The following is an 11368-nucleotide window of genomic DNA, read 5'->3' as shown; positions in this document are numbered from 1 at the left end:
AACCATAAACTGAAACGCTGTTGATGGTCCTTACGCAAAAACTATTACTGAAGCCTGAAGCTTACTTAATTTACGTTTTTACATTTGACATATCAGCAGCTAATGTTGATTAAATATTCAGTGTCTAATGTATTTATTTGGTTAAGGGAAAGGGATACCTGGTTAAACGTGTTGTAACGAACAATTAAACGATTGGTATGAAAATAGGGTCGATCGAACAACGATCGATCTGCAACGTTCCATTTACTCCATCGGCCATCATAATACACTATTTTCCAACGGTTTATTTGCGCTGCAAAGCCGCCAGCATCATCGCTCGGTTGGCGCAATATCCGATGATCTCACCGTGATCAGGATGATGATGTAGTAAATTAAACTCTCCATTTCACGATGTGATCGCGCCCAACGGAGAGGCGGGAAATTCGAATCGCCCGACCAATCAACCGGGTTTTTTCAATCGGCGGTCCGAATTTGTACGCACTGCCACTGCCCGGCCACTAGCCACCACCGGGAGAGGTTTCTGAACCCGCGATTGGCTACAGCGAAAAAAAACGGGCCAATTTTGCCAATATCCGTTGCTCAAGTGGGTGGCATTTTGCATAATTCACCCCACGTACTGCCGGTCTCCGCTACTTCCTTCCGGCCAGCCTTCTCAGCCGGCCTAATTGGGAAGCCGACCTCCTCAACAAGCCTCAAACTGCACCGGTAATTATATACGGCGCTATGGATAATCGGCCGGCTCCCGATAACGATAATAAACACTTTCGCATTCGAATGCGGCCAATTTCTTAAGCCGATTTTTACCGGGGAGCCTCTGAATCACCCCGGGCGGCGTGGCAATGGCGTGTGAGGTAGATATTGTGGTGAGATTTGCCTTATCGGCCGCTTTGTGAATCGGCGCGAAGGATTACGGAGTGACGAGGCTGACAGGTCCGAATGACTGTGGCCTTAAAAATGAGACCCGTATTTCTGTTTCACATCGAAGTGGCAGCATATTTCCCAACAGATAGTGGCCACCGTTTTATAACACAACATAACGAGCATAACGCAACTCTGAAAAGCTTAGCATGATTGAAGAATGCTACATGAAGCCACTGCTACTCCAACACAAGAGACACTTCACGAGAGAGGTCAGCTGAGGCTTATCCATCGCCAAATTAGTGGAGAAGAGAATTGGAGAATTATTGAACCAAAACTAATTCGCCAAAAGGTCGATAGTGTTAAACAATTTTCTCCAAATTAACCCTGCAACACACATGTGTCCTGGCGAAGGTCAATGTCACGGCCGCAATCAGTGACATCATTGCATGGCAGCATTATCAGCCCTCTCCGCTCTCGTCGTCAAACCGAATCATGGGCACAATGGGCAATTAAAATAAATCACCGTTTTGGTTAACCTTTTTGCACCCCAAGTCCGGGGGGCCCACCAAGAAGTAATTTATCTTCGGCACCAACCTGGAACACCCCGCCACCACCAGGGCCACCGAATCAGGGCCGCCGGACCACCAGGCAATGACTGCAGCATGACATCACACGCGCCCATTCTCTCGCGAGACGTTCGATTATGTCAGCGCATGGACCCGCGACGCGATGACAAATAAAATGCGACAAATTGCGAGACACGTACCATGGGCGGATAAAAAGGAGAAAGAGTGTGTGTGTGTGAGAGAGCCCAAAGAGCTTGACCAACTTCATTTGCCGCCCGAGAACGAGAATCGAATTTGGAATCGATTCGTTGCCCAATCCGTCGTTGCTGCAACCGAAACAACAATCCACGGGGGCTAATGTTGACATGGCGTTGATATCACTGCGCGGCTCGGCTCGGCCAGGTTTGCGGCGCGATTCAGCGAGAGCCCAGCTAGGCAACCTATTACTAGAGAGGCACTAGAGAGCGGCAGGCCTGTGGCCTGACACAAACCGGTCGTCTCACTCGCCACGCGCACTTTCTGGTACGCGCTAAATGGTGGCCGCGGATTTGGGTATGTCCCCTACCATTCCGGGCCGTCCGGGGTCGGCCGCCGGCATTCCAAAGTTAATCCAACAACCTTGGCGTGAAATGTTCTTCTTTTTCTTTTGGTTTTCTGGATTGGAACCATCCTCCATTCGACTTTTACTGCAACCGGCACGGAGTGACTGTGCGAAGGACACAGTCTTCGGACCGTGTGACCCCCCGGTGCAGGGGAACGGTAACGACAGCTCAAGCACAATTGTTTCCCCCCAAAAATGGGGTTGTCATACTTTTGGCAAGGATCGTACGAAATTGGCCAGCTTGGTATGGAAGGAAACATATACATAAATTTTGCTGATGATGGTAAATTTTAAAAACGGTCAATGCAATTAATTTATTTCAAAGAAGTACTTTACGAGACAGTTATTAACAGTGGCCGATCTGCAAAGGTAGACAACTGCAGTAAGTGAAAATGTTATTGGTGTTCCATTCCACCAAGGTATTAAACTTTGCTTATGCCTATCACACCTTTTTTAACTAACCTTCACCGAGAAAGGACCCCTGAAAAACGAAACCCATAAAACGCTCAAAAAGGTTTTCAACAGTTGACGTTCTTTCCTGTTTTATTAAGAAACATTCTACTACAAACTTTTAATTTACGTTTTTACTTTTTTACATACTTTTTACTAAACTTGAAAGCAGTTTATGCTATCGAGAGAAACATGGTCTCGGTTTATAAATATCATTTGCTTATTTGTTGCAGTTCGTTTCGGTGTTTGCCTCCGTTTCTATGTGTCTATTCAATTCACGCCCTTAAAAAGTTCACTCGACCATTTAATAAAAAAAAACAAATAGTAATTTATATCATTTTATATAGTCTAACTATCAATAACACGAGTCACGCTTGAAGAAAAACATATTTCACAAAAAAGCAAGTAAAAAAAGGATAAACTGATTGCAAAAAAAAGGATCCTACCATAGACATCCAACGAGTTATCAACAGTGTTAACTCGTTAACTTCAAACGACATTTTAAACAGTTTCTTTACCCGAATCATGCTTGATAATCCAATTAAGTATGGTACAACAAGAAACAGTGCTCGCTGTGCAACTATCAACAGCAACGCACGTGTTCACCCGGCCAGCCAAAGTTCTTGTAGCTGGCTCCAACACCCTTCACCGACCTAGCCGCCGCACGTCTGCTAAAACAATCGCCGTTTCGATGTGCTTCCTTACCATCATTCCCCCGAATGGTGCTGCCAGCATGGCCGCATGTTTGCATAAACGCAACGGAAACATGTTTACCGATTTGCGTCACCGATTTCGGTTTTTTCGGTTGTCGTTGGTCGGGCGTTTGTGTGGTTTACAAAATTCCGTAACATAGTGTCCGTTTGAAGCCTTTGAAGAAACCTTTAATTAGTAGATTTGTTTACTCCCTTGCTCCCGAACCGCAGGCCGCACATCACCGGGGGAGTTGTTTGGGAGTTGATGCGCTCGACGCACCTCGATCGCAAATAGACTGACGCTGGTTGCTGTAAAATCGATCGTTCTGCGCCCAGGCTCTGCGGTAGAGAGTTGCCCGTGGACGGAAGTGATGCTGCGTGATGCAAAATGTAAACAGTCCGACCGCGCTGACCTGATTCCTGGCCCTGGCCACGGTGATATGGTGTGTTCAGGGATCGGCCGGAGATAGAGACACCGAACGAGGAGAATCTCTGCCAAACGCTTGGGGCAGCTCTGGTTCGGGCTAGCTGGGCTATTAATAACGATTTACCGTCAGCTCGCTCTGTGGCTGGCGCGCTGCATTAGACCCAGTGAGACGGATGATGGCTCATGGCGTGTGATGACATCAGAGCCTTCCGCACTGATGCTGGGGCCAACGAGAGTTATCGCAAGCTTTAGACATCATTTGGGGGATTTATTATGTGTACACTTTTGTGGTGTGGATTTTTTGTACTATTTTGAGAGTTCCAGTAAGCGATTGATGCCTGTAAAGGTGTGCGTTAAGCGTCTAATGGCATCTCTAAGTAACCCTCAGTTTGTAATGGATAACCCTCAGTAGATCCCACCAAACGTTTTTCATGGAAAAACACCATCATCCGCAAAGGTTGACCAACAAATGGCATTTAAAGTAGGCAAATAACCTTAACGCAATGTGGTAAAACAAAGCTAAATGCTACTCCGAATGCTATCCGTTTTTTATGATCGATTTAAATTGAGTTAATTACAAACACCCTTTGGGGACAGATGTTTTGCTGCCGCTTTGATGCTCGCGGATGTTTTGTCAGCCTTCGTCGGCTGGGTCGAAGATCAAGAAATAAATATTTCGCACAACTTTTCGGCATCATGTTTGACATGATAAGGCGGAGAGAGCGCCACACGTTCGCCACCGTTATCAGTGGCCCCCCCTCGTTCCGAGATGTCACTTGAAATGGTAACATGCTCTTCGAGGCACAAACAATTTTCGAAGACCTTCGCTTAAGGGCCGTGAAAGACACTTCCCGGTTTTTTTTTTTGAAGGAAGGTAATTAATTAGTGCTCCAAAAGACCCATTAGCACGCCGTGTCGGTGTTCACGGTTCATTTTATTAAATAATCTGTAGGAGCAAAAAAAAACAATAATAAAGTTGCTCACGGCTGCACAGGTCGGTCAGATCTGCTAGCTTATCCATCGAAAGCTCGCCTATGCGTGGCGACATTGGCCTTGGAGGGAAGTAATAAGTTGCCGAACCTCAGCGCCATCGCGCACCGTCTACGGACCGGCTCGCAAGCGTGGCGAGGCGTGCCTTTCTGGTCCGCTGGGTTTCGTTAATGATTTATGAGAGTGATGTTGGGGTACGTGCTGAACACGATTGATGATGCCCAGTGTTTATGTTCGCCCCGCTGCAATCTGCAGTTTACCGCCCGCAGCCCCCCGTACTATCTGCTACCCCCTGATGAGGGGGGCTATCGATTTTTAAGGCACCGCTCATTGCGTGATGGGGTACGCGTGAATGCTTCTATCCTTTCGGCGGTGTTAGACTCAATCGCCAATCGATTGATGTGCTGTTGTTACACAGACTGGTGTCGACTCTTGTGTCTGTTGTCCCGTTGTCGTCTGTTGTTCACCCACGACGCTCATTGTACCGGAAGTAGTAAAACAATAATTGGTCGACTAGCGAACCGTGATGCTCGGTACAAATTGCAGCCCACGTAGACCCACACACGGCGTTAGGCGCGATCGGTGGAGGAAATGTTCGCGTTACGGTGTCTAATCTTGCGTGGGAAATCAGACACTAGTTGCGTTGTGTAGAAAAAATATTTGAAATGATTTTATTTTGCCCTGAACGTTCGGTATATAATTCAAACGTTAAATTGAAATTCAACATGTAATCTTAAAATAACCGAAATGACTGCGAAAGCTGCTCATCGCTAGTTCGGAACTATAACCATCCCCAACGCCGTTCCAACGGACCATTGCGAGCACTCGACCTTTAAACCCGCGGTTGACGCAATTGCTGCTGAGTAAGCTTGATACTTAATGGTGCCTGGATTACTGGATAAATTCAAAAGCTCCCCCGAGTCGCCCTCCACGAAGAGTACATATTTGCGCTGCGCAGCTGAGGATCGCGCATTAAAGCAATCCACCGACACGGCTAATGTGCCTGGCCCATTCGGCCACGTCACTCCGTGGCGGGAAATGATGCACAACGTACGGCAACGACCGTCCCCGCCTCTTGATCGGTTGCACACGAGCGCAGCACGGTACGGTTCGTGATCGAATCCGCATCCGATTGCATCCTCGATGGAGCAGATAATAGCACACACAGTTTTATGGTTATTAATCTGGGGTTCGTTGATTAATTTTCAAATCAAGCTCCTCCAGCCCAGGGTGTGGTTCGGAAAGGGCGCTACAAGTAAATCCATAAGTTTCAGTTGGATGAACATCAATTGGATGTTTTATTTGGATGCGATCCCTTTCAATTGAAACAAGCAATTTCGTCGACTGATCGCTGAATCGCTGCTTCAGATGACTAAAAATTAATAAAAAATGAATAAATCCAGTAAAGTCCATAAAGAAACTGGCAAATCACAGGAACGTTGGAATACGGTCAGCATCAGCAGCGGAAGAATACTTGATCATCAACTTGAGCCTGTTGAGCAATTTTTAACACTACACAGCGAAAAATCGGCTAAAAGGGGTAGGTTAAATTTACTTATTGACACGCACTTGACGGCCCGACGGTGATGCAAAAGCGGCAAGATGATGTCAGTTAATGGACTCCACCGACACCAGCCGGCCGCTAAGCAGCGTACAAACAAACTGCCAACTGGTCACAAGTTAACACTATTCACACGAAAAATCGGTTTTCTTTTCGTCCTCACTTTTTCGGGCGGAGTGCATTCTTTGCTCGCTTACCGCATCCGTATAAAAGATCAACGCATCGTTCCGCTGGTGAATCGATCGAATCGAGCTTCTGGGCCATTTTTGCGGAGTAAGGATTTAAACATTACGATTTAAACAATTTATGTCTTAATTTAAAAAAATATAAACAACTAGCTGATCCCGGCGAGCGTTGCCACGCCTCATTTCATCCTCATTTCTCGATTATCCGACGTTTCAAAGGACTTCCTGGTGACGAATCCGATCAGCTTCCCTTTGCATTTCCCGTTACTTCTACTTTTCAGATGATCGGACTTCCCGGTGACGTATTTGTTCAGGTTCCCTTTCCACCTCCCGTTACTCTGTTCCAAATGATAGGGCTTCCCGGTGATGTATCCGATCGGCTTTCCTTCACGCTTCCCGTTCCTTCCCGCTTCACGTTCCTTCACGCACGCCGCAAAACTCGCACCAGCTAAATTTGACTCAAATTGTTTGAACACTTTTCGAGTTTTGCTTAAAATTTACCAAAATTTTGTATGGGAGCCACCCTTTGTAAAGTGGCGAGAGGTTTCAAACATTCACCAGAACATTTCCCCTTCCCAAAAACTCCCACCTGGTTCGATTCTCGATTTCTTCGATCGGATTTTTCGATTTTCGATTTTTCTTCGGTTCGATTTCTCCCTGGAATTTGGTTCGATTTGTTCGAAAATAACCCGAATTATGCTGAATTTTATGTTATGTTTGTATGGGAGCCCCTCTCCCGGGAGGTGTGAAGTGTATTTTTTCTACTATATGATCCTAATTGCAATCTAGAAGGCTGTAGCAGTCCGTTGCTATCTCTCTCTCTCTCTCTCTCTCTCTCTCTCTCTCTCTCTCTTTCTCTATCTCTATCTATCTATCTTTCTATCTATCTATGTATCTCTCTCTTTCCCCCTCTCTCTCTCTCTCTTTCTCCCTATCTCTGTTACTCTCTCCATCTCTCTGCCTCTCTCTCTCTCCCCCTTCTCCCTCTCTCTCTCTCTCTCTCTATCATTTTCTCTTTCTCTCTCTCTCTTCCCCTCTCTTTCCTTCTCTGTCTCTCTCTTCCTCTCTTTCTCATCTTCTTTAAAAATTAAATGCAAACTACGCAGTTCCCCCCAACATCACACTACTTCAAGATGGATGAAATGAGGGGTGGTGATAGGTGGAAGAAGGAAGGAAAAGGCTTTTAAGTGAAACCAATCGATTTAGAGACCACCAAAACCTAAGAAACGATACCCATATTGTCCTAGGACGTATTTTAAGGATTGGGGTTGTGTGGGGGCCCCTCCTTCCCCTCGTCCTGTAAGGACCAAATTTTGTCACATGGTTTTTCAGGTGACCAGCAACCATTGTGCAAGTTTTGATGAAATTCGATTCATAACTTGTGGAGTAATTGATGTTTTTAACAGTTAGTTGTATGGGAGGACAAAGAAAGAGGGGGGTGAGGGGTTTCTAACCTTGACTATTGCACTCCCCGGCCCCAAAAACCCCTGTATACCAAATTTCGAGTCAATCGGTCCAGTAGTTTCGGAGTCTATAAGGAACATACAGACAGAACTTGATTTTTATATATATAGAGATTAAAGTTTGACACAAGCAGTCCGTTTTCATTGGTGTCACTCTCACTCTCATCACAGCATCTCGCAGGCTCATCGCATCTCACCAAGGGCATCCGTGTGCGATCGTTCACCGTTTACTGTGTTTACTGAATCGTAAATAGATCGCCCAGCCGAATCCGTCGTTGCAGTTTTGGGTTAGTGTATGTGAACCGTTAGAAGCAGTCAAAACCGCCACAGAGTAGCACAACAAACGACCGACAGCCCATTTGGCCGCACAAAATTATGAAGATAAGATGAGCGCGTCGTCACTGATGAGAAAGGCGAAAATAAGAATTTCTCGCGACGATCGCGCCGAGTTATAGCGTTGCGGTCGCGGCCACCAATCTTTGGCCGCACGCTGTGGAATATCTTCGTGCGGTGTGCGCGGTTACTATTTTTAGTACTCGATCGTCCCACAGGAAAGAACGAAAAAAATGAAACCCGGTGGTCGTGTCGCGTCTTGGGCCGCCGGTGGCCTTCACCAACAGGATGCTTTTGAAATATTCGGTTTGAAATTTTAGAAAAAAATATGGCTCGAATTCTTTCGATCGATGCGAGGCTTAATGCAGAATGTAGTGAAGCTACAATAGACATATACTGAAAGCATTCAACAAATTGGTATCGATAAACGTCACCGAGCGAATACTCGTATGTAAACAAATTATAGCGCAGGTATAAGACACCGCTCAATTATGACCATTTCGCGAGACAAGGTGAAAAAAAGGCTTGCAGGTGTGACGGCCAATATTGATCCACTTTATAAGCCCTTCCAGCAACAATCATAAAAAGTCATTCCCACCACATTGCACGATAACTTGCAGTAAATCATGATAAAGGAGACAATTTTCGGACTGCAGACCTTTCTCCTGACAGAGCTGGCGGCCTAGTTTCCGGGACTTCGGACGGAACAGTGCAGGACACGCGTGTCACGTCGCCCGTGTAAGGTGTGGTATTTCCACAAGGGATGGGTCATTTCCGTCTGACCTAATTCTAGTGTTTATGCGGTGCTTGCAACACCTTTGCTGTGACACTCATACCGTGTGCTTTTTGCTAGATTTACTTTCCTCCCCTCCGGAGCCTTTGTTTGTTATTCGTTTCAAATAAACGAAGAGTCCCAAACGATTTTCTCAATTATCCCGGAGTTTGAAAGACCCTTTACAGAGAGCCTTTACCAATATCATTCTAAAATCGTGTCGAGTCTGTCGCAATCAGTTGATTATACCAATCCATAATCATGTCGCGATCGTGAATGTAGTACCTTATCGCACTGATGATGTCATCGCGGTTAACTAGTTCCTATCTGATTACCCCGTAGGTCTCACCCGCTTGCCTGTAATCTTGAAACACGCATTTTCTCACGCGCTGCAAATGATTATGTATGAACCGTGAGTGCATCCATTACATTTTCCATCTAGCTCTCGGCTAGATATACATTACACTCATAAAAGTTGTTCAAACTCACCGAAAGTACAGTTACTGTAAGATTTAGGTGGCGATAAGATATTTACCATCACCATTACCATGCTTATTTATGTGTTTTCCGTTCCATCATTACAATCGCTACAAATTCTTGACAGTGAAGTACTCCCAGAGGCCCATAAAATTGGCCAAATAGCTTCGGTTCACTGGGGGCAGGGTTTTGAAGGTTTGTTATCACAACCGTTAACCATAAAAGCCGTTCGATACTGTTACGCATCGTTCCGTATGGTAACGATACGCCGCTTAGTTCCACCAGTTGAACCTAACTTAAGCGTGGGTTACACCGCGTAGCAACATATTGCCTGGCGGTGTCTCATGGGGGAGCATCTTTATGTGCGTTTTTGTTTCTTCGTTGAAAGAAAGATACAGTTCGCTGCACACTGTCGTCTCCGGTAACCTATGGCACCGGTTTCGAATGACTCCATACTGAGGGGGGCACGTGAATTGTGGTGGGACTTGGTTTGCACGACCTACTCCCGGGCCTCCGGGGCGTTTCACACGCCAGTACTAGCAGTCTTTGTTTTCATCACTTCTCGAGAGTAAATACAGTGCCCGTGGCAGTATTTTATGAACTTCAACCCTACAAGTAAAGAAGACGTCATTTGAGAAAATTTTAGGCTCAAGATTTTGAACTGTGCTGTAAGTTGTGGTGTAACTGTTTTTGTTTAGTAGCTCATCACCTCAGGACAGCAAAGTTCGGGTTTCGGTTCGTCTTACACCCGATGAACGGAGTAAACGAGCACATTTTTCTGTATAAAAAGAAACTTTTAGTGAAACTTGAGCCATTTGGCTAATTTTGGTAATATTGTCCTATCGCCTATTACGAGCGAGTAGCCTATTACGAAAACAAATTAAGTTTCTGTAGCAATATTGTCCTCTCATATTTCTAATGGGGCCAGTTCCCAATAAATGGCTTCTAAGTCAGCCCGAAGTCAAACGTCCGTGCCAACAACAAAATGCTTTTGCAACTGACACCGAGTTGGCAAACGACACGCAGGAGTTCCATTGTACCCCGTTCGCGTTTGCAGTTATTTCAACTCGTTTTAATCATTTCTTACGACAGATTGAGAGCAAAATCACTTCCGCTCGAAACGGTGACGAACACAAAATATTTTGCACGGTAAAATCATCTCATGCTTCCCAAAACGAAAAATGAAAACATACAAGAAGGGCACCCCTGAGCGGTTGAAGAGCGTGTCATGGTCACAGGCCAAAAAAACTGGCCCCTCGGCCCGCCAGGCTCGGCTTCAAGATGAGAAACATATTTTTAAAACTTTATAATCCTCTCGGTACCGACGAACAGACGAAAAACCGGGCCGTGTTATTTCGTGTGTGTTTCCTAGCCCGCCTGCCGTGTGTTAATTCGTGCAACACGTGTGTTTGGTTGCTGGTCGCTCGAAACTAGTACACACGTGAGGTAGTGAGATAGTAGTCTCTCACGGTCGATAGGGTTCACAGCTCACTACGATTGCGGTTACCATAGGTTACGCCGGAGTTGCAGTCAGTTGGTTAGTTTTCGAGCAATCGAATTTAAAATTAAAATATATCTCGACTTAGCGTAGCGCTCAGTTGCCGGTGGGCAAACTTTACAACTGGATCTGGAACGTTGTTAGCTGATATCCAAAACGTTACTCCGTTGGTTCGTATTGGGAACCTTTCTCTTTTGGGAGCAGACTTCCATCGTAGTTAACATCAATTTGCAGAAGTATCCGACGGTTTGCCCATTTTTCACTCGATTTTCGCTCTAACCGTGGTCCTTGGGTGTAACGGCCGCAGCAACACCAAACTAAAATACACTACACCGCCCGCCGGTTGCACGCGGTCACAGCTGGCCACCGTTTTGCGGTGCTTTGACATTTTTATTTTTACCTCCACAGAACCGATGAGCTGCGCGCGTTTAGTATCTCAGAGCTCTTATTAGCTTATTCTGTGCCGTTGTCGGGCCGTTAATAAGGACCGAT

The sequence above is a fragment of the Anopheles cruzii genome, chromosome 2 (assembly GCF_943734635.1).
Source record: "Anopheles cruzii chromosome 2, idAnoCruzAS_RS32_06, whole genome shotgun sequence".
NCBI classification, from domain to species: Eukaryota; Metazoa; Arthropoda; class Insecta; order Diptera; family Culicidae; genus Anopheles; species Anopheles cruzii.
Note: the sequence above shows the minus strand (reverse complement) of the source record.